Here is a 9,861-nt window from a genome sequence, read left to right as displayed (position 1 = left end):
GTCACCCCTCTAGAAGGTTTCCAAGCCCCGTTCCATTCTCAGAGGCAGCTCCTTTGGCCATCAAGGAGGCAGGCGATGGGGGTGGGGGTGGGGATGGGGATGGGGCCGGGGCCTCTGTCCCTCTGTCGCGGTAGAAATGATTGGGAAAGGAGGGACGATGGGCGTAGGTCAACCATCCTGGGCGGTGGTGCTTTGGGAGCTTTTTCTAGAAGAAGGGGCGAACGGCCTTCCCTGGGAAGGGAGGAAACCAGAGGAGGTCCCCCTCAGACCGACCTGGCACGAGAAGGACACTCTCTCTCTCTCTCTCTCCCTTTTCTTCCTGACTTGAAATCAGGAGACAAAACTCCCCTGCCAAAGGGGCCCTCCCGAAACGGGGAGTGAGGAAGACCTCCTTCTCTTCACGGCTGAAGTTCTCCCTGCCTTTCCTGGACGGGAAGGATAGCACCTACGCCCGCTGCCGTCGGCGACTTTTAGTCCGCCTGGAGAGGAAGAAATTCTTTCCCGTGGCCGAACCCTGGCGGTTCGTTCGTGCTGCAGAGGACGTGGCCCTCTCTGACACGCCCAGGAACCTCCTCGCTCCGGGTCGCTCCGGGTCGAGGAGAGGGAGTTCTGTTCTGTGGTTTAGAATGGTGCTTAAAAAGGGACATCGCTTACAAAGGGTCCTCGTCCCCCTTCCTAAACGGACGGCTCGGCTCGGAGGCGTGAGATACGTTTCGCATCCTCCTCGTCGTCTTCACTCAAAGTTTTATTGGAGTTTTGAAGATTTTATTTTTTGTCTTTCCTTTTTCTCCCCAAAGCCCCCCCGGTACATAGTTGTGTGTTCTTCGTTGTGGGTCCTTCTAGCGGTGGTATGTGGGACGCCACCTCAGCGTGGTTTGATGAGCAGTGCCGTGTCCGCGCCCGGGATCCGAACCGACGAAACACTGGGCCGCCTGCAGCGGAGCGCGCGAACTTAACCACTCGGCCACGGGGCCAGCCCCTTACTGGATTTTTTAAACAACTCCGGGGGCCGGCCCGGTGGCGCGGCGGTGAAGTTCGCACGTTCCGCTCCGCCGGCCCCGGGTTCGCCGGTCCGGATCCCGGGCGCAGGACCCGGCACCGCTTGGCGAGACACGCTGTGGCAGGCGTCCCACCTGGAAAGTAGAGGGGGATGGGCACGGATGTCAGCTCAGGGCCAGTCTTCCTCAGCCGACAGAGGAGGATTGGCGGCAGATGTTCGCTCAGGGCTCATCTTCCTCAAAAATAAAATAATAAATCGATTCGATAAAATATCAAATAACACAACCGCGGGATCACGACTTAGAGTCACCATTGGCCCGATGATGCCACTCCCCACCCCCCCCACCCCCCTACCCCCCACCATTTGGAGGTGCCGTCAGTGGGATTCGTTCCTGTTTGTCCATCTTTCTTCCTCTTTTTTTTTTTTTTTTAAAGACTGGCACCCGAGCTCATTGCCAATCTTATCTTTTCTTTTTATTCCTCCTCCTTCTTCTTCTTCTCCCCAGAGCACCCCAGTACCTAGTTGTATATTCTCTTTGAGGGTCCCTCTGGTTCTGCCGTGTGGGACGCCACCTCAGCGTGGCTTGATGAGCGGTACCGTGTCCGAGCCCAGGATCCGAACCTTTGAAGCCCCGGGCCGCTGAAGCGGAGCGTGCAAACTCAACTGCTCGGCCACGGGGTCAGCCCCTTCCTTCCTTCCTTCCTTCCTTCCTTCCTTCCTTCGGAGGAGGAGGAGGAGGAGGAGGAGGAGGAGGAGGAGGAGGAGGCAGGCGCTGTGTGAAGTCGCCAGTGAGTCTGTGGAAAGAGACGGAGGATTTCCCATGGGAAGCTGGGGCGGGGGACACGGACCAATGTCGTGCGAACTTGAAGGTGAATGATCAAAAAACCCACACACGCCTAGAGCAGCGGGTTGCCAGTTAGGAGTTTGCTTGCCGGGCCCATAACGCAGGGCTCATCGATGAGCCAAACCGTCCGTGATCCTCAAGCAGTCTAGTAGGGTTAGAGAAAGGAGGGGGGCACTCTTTCTGCCCCAGACGAGGCGAGTTTCTCAGACAGCCACCCTGCCCCAACATCTTCCCTCCCTGCCTCCCGGCCCTTGGCGGACTGCGGCCTAAGGGTGGGGGAATTGAAGAAAGCCGTTCAATGGAAAAGAGCCCGAGGCCATGGGAGAGAGCTTCCTGCACTTGAATGAAGCCCTGACACCAGGCCCGTCGGAATGAATGGGCCTGACCTCCCCTCCCCCCTCCCCCCTTCCAGGCTGGCGAGTCCCACCGACTCGACTCGGCAGTGGAAGGCTAGGGGTTTCCTCCGAAATGGTGAACCGGCCCCCTTGTCCACAGGAAAACCACACACGGCTACAGCCTAGGCCGGATCTCGGGCCAAGTCGTCAGGGTGGCAAGATGATGGTGGATGAGAGGAAACTTGTTCTGGGACCGCCCCGCCCCCCCCATCGCCTCTCTGGCTGAGAAGAGGGCTGGGGAGCAGTGAGGGTCAGGGGGAGAGTGGGGGCGGGGCCGGGACAGGGACCACCGGGCAGTAGGACGGGAGTAGCCCTGAGGCCTGCCTGCCTGCCTGCCTGCCTGCTTCCTTCCCTGCCGGCGCAGGGCTGAGAGAGGCACGGGGCACGCTGGCTCCTGCCCCTTCACTCATTCGGGAAGCCTTCTGTTGTTGCTCCTGAGGTGCCGGCTGCGGTGACAGACAGAGCAAAACTCCTCTCTCTGTCTATTTCTTCAAAGGCCCGAGTCTGAGCTACGACAGATTCCCCTGTGGCTCGACCCGCAACCTCCCATCCTGCCAGACCAGACCCCTTGTCCAAAAACCTCCACTGGAGGAGCTCTTTCACCTGACCCGGAAAGGAAACACCAGCCCTGCCTCAGCCTCACACCCACCACCACCACCACCACCACCACCACAACCATCCCCCCCCGCCCCACTCTCCTCCGGACCCAGATACCTAACAGAGAGAACAAAAATCCAAAAATCCTGCTGCTCTCCTTCTACCGCCTCCACTTTAGAAGAGTCGGTCTCCCCCGAACACCTCAGACTCTGTGACTTCCCGCGGCCTCCCTTTCCCCGTCCCCATGCTCTCCCCGGATGGGCCCCATCTTACACTCGAACGACAGCTCCACCGCTCGGGGCAGCTAGACACGATGTCCCAAAGTGGCCCAGACGGTAGCCTGGTCGATTCCAAAGGACCCACACACGCAGTCGGCCATAAACGTGGTGTGGAGATCGTGGACGTTCGCGGGCCTCTGATGAAATCGCTGCTCCGGGGACCCCGGCGTCTAGGACCCGTCTTCTCCATGTTCTTCACACCGTTGCTCCTGGGCCGGTTATTCTCTTCCCTCTCGCTGACCTTAACGTTTTGTCTCTGCCATTGAATTTTTTTTTTAAAGATTTTATTTTTTCCTTTTTCTCCCCAAAGCCCCCCGGTACATAGTTGTGTATTCTTCGTTGTGGGTTCTTCTAGTTGTGGCATGTGGGACGCTGCCTCAGCGTGGTCTGATGAACAGTGCCATGTCCGCGCCCAGGATTCGAACCCACGAAACACTGGGCCGCCTGCAGCGGAGCGCGCGAACTTAACCACTCGGCCACGGGGCCAGCCCCCTCTGCCATTGAATTTTGACTGTGCGAATGTGACTTGCCGCTGTAGGGCTGCGTGGATCTCTCAGGCATCCTGCTGTGCCATGCGGGGGGGAATCCTTGGTGGGTGGGTCGATAGATGTCCCTTTGGTTGTCCCCTGGAGGGGAGAGACAGAGGGGACGACTCAATCCACCACGAACGCTGATGTCGCTCCGATAAACCTGTAGCGGTGATTCTAGTTTATGGCCCGTGTCCTGAAAAGAACTTCCCGAAGGGCCAGCCCGGCGGCACAGCAGTTAAGTTCGCACGTTCCGTTTTGTCGGCCAGGGGTTCGCCGGTTCGGATCCGGGGTGCGGACGTGGCGCCGCTTGGTGAGCCATGCTGTGGTCGGCGTCCCGCCTATCAACGGGAGGAGGATGGGCACGGATGTTAGCTCGGGACCACTCTCCCGGGGCAAAAAGAGGAGAATTGGCAGCAGGTGTCAGCTCGGGGCTCGTCTTCCTCGAAAAATAAATTAATTAAATAAATTGAAACAACTTCCCAAACCTCTCTGATAACTTGAAGCTTTGAAGTTTTGCGAGGTGAAATCAGGTGATAAAAAAGTCCACGGACGGGGGCAGCCCCGTGGCCGAGTGGTTAAGTTCACACGCTCCCCTTCGGCGGCCCAGGGTTTTGCCCGTTCAGATCCCGGGCACGGACACGGCACCGCTCGTCGGGCCGTGTGGAGGCGGCGTCCCGCATGCCACCACTAGAACGGCCCTCAACTAAGATAGACAACTATGTCATGGGGGGGATTTGGGGAGAAAAATCGGGAGGGGGGGAAAAAAACAAAAACGGAAGATTGGCAAGAGTCGTTAGCTCGGGTGCCAAACTTAAGACCAAAACAATTTCCCTGACGATGTAGATCATTTCCGAGTAAGATAGAACCTGAGACGTGAGTGGCTAAATAGAAGTTTATCTACTTTGGGTTTGTGAGGATACGGAAACGAAAAGACGTTTGGGTCTATCGAGGAACACGTCTCGTGCTTTATTAAAAGCTTTGACAGGGGACGGCGGCCCGGCGGCATAGTGGTTAAGCTCCTGCACTCAGCTTCGGCAGCCTGGGGTCCTCGGGTTCAGATCCCGGGCGTGGACCTCCACCGCTCCTCACACCGGGCTGTGGTGGCATCCCGTCCGCAAGATCAAGGAAGTGGGGCGCAGGTGTTACCTCGGGCCCGCTCTCCCTCAAGCAGAAAGAAGAGGAAGATTGGCAACAGGCGTCAGCTCTGTGAGGGCCGATCTTCCTCACCCAAACACTAAAGTGAGATGAAATCAAATAAAGCGAAGGAAGAGATAAACCTATGAAATCCCATGTTTCTAAAAGTGGCCAAGTGTTTAGAAATTGGCCAAGCGACAGACTGCTCATGGGAAGGACAGTTCCTAATTGCTGACTTCTTAGTTTTCACCAAAATTAAGGTTCGTGAGGGTTAAAAATTCTACTTAACGAATGCGATGAAAGCCACTAGGCCGGCCCAGTGGCGCGCTGGTTAAGTGTGCCTGTTCCACTTCGCCGGCCCGGGGTTCGCCGGTTCGGATCCCGGGGGTGGACGTGGCACCGCTGGGCGAGCCACGTGGTGGTAGGCGTCCCACATATGAAGTAGAGGAAGATGGGCACGGAGGTTAGCTCAGGGCCAGCCTTCCTCGGCAAAAAGAGGAGGATTGGCAGCAGTTAGCTCAGGGCTCATCGTCCTCAAAACAAAACAACACAAAACAAAACAAAAAGCCACTAAAAGTGAATATGGGAAACATCTTTGTGTTCAAGGAAAGTGAGATGGCTGCCTTCAGGCAAGAGGGCCTAAAAAGTAAAGATCGTTTTGTCTGTGAAAAGGTGATCACGGGGAAAAAAATCTGAGAAAAAGGTCTGTTCGTGGTCAAGTGGCCTAAAATTGGAACGAGTGGACAGATAGAAATGGCGAGCGATAGGATCTATTGGAGTCTATGAGGAAGCCATTGGGTGTCGGCCTAATTCGGCCTGACAGTGTTTTTCCAAAAGGGCCTGACGTGGCCGTCGAGCACGCATCGCATCGTAGATCTGCTTTAAACATTTCCTACGGCAAGAACCAATGCCCTTAAGGGAAAGGAGCAGCTTCCCCGTGCTCGGGCCTTTCCTTAAGGAGAGGCATCTTTCCTTAGGCTAGGAACGGATGGTTGCGCTCACCTTTGACCATCCGGCTCACCTGTGACCACCCAGGCCCAGACAACAGACCTGCCACCCAGCAGTGTCTGTCGATCGCTGTGCTGACAGAGCAGTGTCGCGACTATCGTCCAAGGGACCTTTCGATCCTATGTGAAACGTCCTCTCTGGGGGTCTAGAAGCACTCTGTACACCCCACTTCCCGGGCGCCCTTTCTTCCTTCAGGAAGAAAGGCCCCGGGCCACAGTCCTTACATCTTAGGTCAGAATAAACTCACCCCGATTTTCACGGATAGATTGGTTCCGGATTATTTCCATCGACAGAATGGAATCAAGTCAATGAGTTTCAAGATCGGAGGGAAGCTGATGCAAAATCAGAATTGGTTTTTCTCGCTCTCGAAAGGATACTTTTCTCTAACTTCTAGTCTCCTCCTGATAAAGACATTGGAAAAGGTTTCTCTTGACCTCTGAGGGAATCGACACCAAAGACAGAGATCCTCCATTTTGTCAGAATGATTTCCTAGGCCTCTAACGGAGGAGGCCTCCCTCGGACGGGAGCTCAGCTTTTGTTTTGCAACAGTTTTCCTCTCTCTGCTTGCCTTTAACATCTCCTTTCCCGTTCTTCTTTTTTGGAAGGGAAATACGTGCACCGCTGGGGGGGGGGGGGAAGAATTTTCTAAATGACCAAAGAAGATCTACGACTGTTGTTATTTTGGTTTCACGGAGCAGTTCCACGTCCACATTTACCCCATTTTAAACACCCACACACACTCACAGCACGGCGCTGTGAGGATGTCCCGGGGAACTCGATTTGTGGAGGGAATGGCTGTGAGGTCTCTGCCCCCAACCCGCACCATTTGGGTGCTTCTGCTTGTTGATGAGGACGGGAAGCCCTGCTGAAATCCATATTCTTATCACCACACGTGAATCTGCACCCATGCTCCCCCCGTGTGTCGTCTTTGGGCTTTGCTGTGGCCCCGTGCGGAGGGAGACCCGTTTTGTCTTGTAAACTTTTCAGCGGCCAAGCGGCTCGGTCCTTTCCTCTACGACTTGTGGGCTCTGTCTGTCCGTCTGCCTTAGAAAGACCCTCTGGGCCGGAAGTGACAGGCTGCACACAATTCCTGACAGACTGCGGACAATTCCTCCGTCGTCACGGTCCTTCTCTGATGACGTGCATGGTTTCGGTTTGACAGCGACCCCCACCCCCCACCCCGCCCTGATTTTCTAAGTCCTCCCGGGACCCGGGAAGTGCTCGGGCCGCTCCGGGAATCGGGGGCCGGCAGCCCCGGCCTGCCCCGTGGCATCTCCGGGGACTTTTCCACCCTCTGTCCGCGTCAGCCAGCCGGCAGCCCCGGCCCGGCCCAGGAGTCACGTGGGGAGTCTGTCCCCTTCCTGGCAAGCCCACCCACCCCACCCCCCTCCCCGCCGATTTTCCAAGACCTCCTTCTGCGCCCAGGGTTGCCCTGTGCTGCCTGGGAGCTCCGAGGTGGACACCCTGGGGCCTGGCGTGGTGACCTCCCGGCCGCCCCAAGCGGGCCCAGAGAGAAAGAGAGAGAGAGACAGAGTCAGAGACAGAGAGACAGAGAGACAGAGACAGAGGTAGACAGAGAGAGACCTGACCCGGCGGTGGGCTCAGGCTGTGCACTCTCGCTGGCCGGTGACCCGGTTCCCTCCCGCTGACCCCTCCGCGCCGGTTGTTGGGCGCCATCTGGCGGCCGCTTTTACAGAGTGGCCCTCCTCCGGAGCCCCGGCGACATGAGCAAGGGATGGGACTTGCAGGACGTCTGTGTGGTTTCCAGTGTGGGTCTGTGTGGAACAGAGCTGCTAAGAACATTCATGCCCCGGATTCTGTGTGAATGAACAGGAACGTGGCCGCAGCCCCCACCCCGCCCCCCGCCCCAGCCCCCGGGAGTGGCGGGAGTGGGGCCCTCCAGACCACCCTCGGGTTGGATGCCTCCCTCCCTGGAAGGACTCACGGGACTCCACAAAAGCTGACTTCCTGGAGGTCCAGCGGAGACCCCCAAGGCCCAAGGCCCCCCACCACCACCACCACAGATCACTGTGGAAGCCTTAACGACCCAAGGCTCCAGCTACATACAGACGCTCTTAGGAGGCAAGATACACCAAGGGCTTATGTAGGTTGCCACTTTCGGTGGTTGTTTCCGCGGCGTGTGAGTTTTGGAACCCGCCACGCCATTTTTCACAGAGGCCATACCGTTTCCCTTCACCACCAGTGAGGCGTGAGTGACTGACTTGGCTTCTCCGCGACCTCACTAGCAGTTTGATCCTGTTCCTGTATTTGGAAGAAGCCAGTCTCACCCATGTGTCCCCACAATGTCTCCCTCTAATTTTCTCACTTGCTTTTCCAGGGAACAGCTCACATCTTTTCATGCGCTCATTGGTCATCCATGCGTACCTCCTCCTCCCCAGGTGAAAGTGCCTGCTCTGTCTATTGGCCTTCCATTGTATTTGTATTTTTCAGTGTTGATTTCCCCCGGGTCTCCACTCCATTGTGGGGTTTTTTTTTGTTGTTGTTGTTTTTTTTTTCTGCTTAAAGATTGCCACCTGAGCTAAGCCTCTGTTTCCCATCTTTGTCAGTTTCAGAGGGTAGATTTCTCAGTCTTGCTCTTTCCCAAGTTCTGCACGCCCTTGTGTGTGTGTGTGTGTTTTTTTTTTTTTGCTCAAATATTGAACCTAAGCTAGCATCTGTTGCCCATCTTCGTCAGTTTGAGAGGGTAGGTTTCTCAGTGTTGCTTTTTCCCCAGGTCTCCAAGTCCCTCAGTGTGTGTGTGTGTGAGTGTGTGTGTTTTCTTTGCAAGATTGGCACTTGAGCTAACGTGTGTTGCCAATCTTTGTCAGTTTCAGAGGCTAGATTTTTCAGTATCGCACTTTCCCAAGGTCTCCACTCCCTTGCTCTTTTCTTTTCTTTTTTTTTTTTTTGGCTTAAAGATTGTCACCTGAGCTAGGCTCTGTTGCCCTGCTTCCTCCGTTTCAGAGGGTACCTTTTTTCAGGGTTGCTTTTTCACCGGGTCTCCTCGCCATTGTATTTTTTTATTTTTTATTTTTTTTGCTTAACGATTGCCACCTGAGCTAGCCTCTGTTGCCCATCTTCTTCAGTTTCAGATGGTAGATTTCTCAGTGTTGCTTTTTCCCCAGGTCTCCACGCCCTTGTGTGTTTCTTTTGCTTAACGATTGCCACCTGAGCTAGCCTCTGTGGCCCATCTTTGTCAGTTTCAGAGGGTAGATTTCTCAGTCTTGCTCTTTCCCAAGTTCTGCACGCCCTTGTGTGTGGGTTTTTTTTTTGTTTTTTTTTTTTTTGCTCAAATATTGAACCTAAGCTAGCATCTGTTGCCCTTCTTCGTCAGTTTCAGAGGGTGGATTTCTCCGTGTTGCTTTTTCCCCAGGTCTCCACGCCCTTGTGTGTTTCTTTTGCTTAACGATTGCCACCTGAGCTAGCCTCTGTGGCCCATTTTCGTCAGTTTCAGAGGGTGGATTTCTCAGTGTTGCTTTTTCCCCAGGTCTCCACGCCCTTGTGTGTTTCTTTTGCTTAACGATTGCCACCTGAGCTAGCCTCTGTGGCCCATTTTCGTCAGCTTCAGAGGGTGGATTTCTCAGTGTTGCTTTTTCCCCAGGTCTCCAAGTCCCTCAGTGTGTGTGTGTGTGAGTGTGTGTGTTTTCTTTGCAAGATTGGCACTTGAGCTAACGTGTGTTGCCAGTCTTTGTCAGTCAGAGGCTAGATTTTTCAGTATCGCTCTTTCCCAAGGTCTCCACTCCCTTGCTCTTTTCTTTCTTCCTACCTTTCTTTCTTTCTTTCTTTCTTTTTGGCTTAAATATTGTCACCTGAGCTAGGCTCTGTTGCCCTGCTTCCTCCGTTTCAGCGGGTACCTTTTTTCAGGGTTGCTTTTTCACCGGGTCTCCTCGCCATTGTAGTTTTTTATTTTATTTTATATTTTTGCTTAATGATTGCCACCTGAGGTAGCCTCTGTGGCCCATCTTCGTCAGTTTCAGAGGGTGGATTTCTCCGTGCTGCTTTTTCCCCAGGTCTCCACGCCCTTGTCTGTTTCTTTTGCTTAACGATTGCCACCTGAGCTAGTCTCTGTTGCCCA

General features: G+C 55.0%; 1 long non-coding RNA gene across 1 annotated transcript; it reads right to left on the bottom strand.

The window, feature by feature from the left end:
• Positions 1-5,056: 5,056 nt before the first annotated feature.
• Positions 5,057-7,135, bottom strand: LOC138922447 (uncharacterized). Its single transcript, XR_011435534.1, has 2 exons — positions 6,034-7,135; positions 5,057-5,258 (listed from the first exon to the last, which is right to left on the bottom strand). It is a non-coding gene; the product is annotated as an uncharacterized lncRNA (long non-coding RNA).
• Between the last annotated feature and the right edge of the window lie 2,726 nt (positions 7,136-9,861).

The sequence above is a fragment of the Equus caballus genome, unplaced genomic scaffold (genome assembly GCF_041296265.1).
Source record: "Equus caballus isolate H_3958 breed thoroughbred unplaced genomic scaffold, TB-T2T haplotype2-0000891, whole genome shotgun sequence".
Lineage (NCBI taxonomy): Eukaryota > Metazoa > Chordata > Mammalia > Perissodactyla > Equidae > Equus > Equus caballus.
Note: the sequence above shows the minus strand (reverse complement) of the source record. Positions and strands in the feature narration are given on the sequence as shown.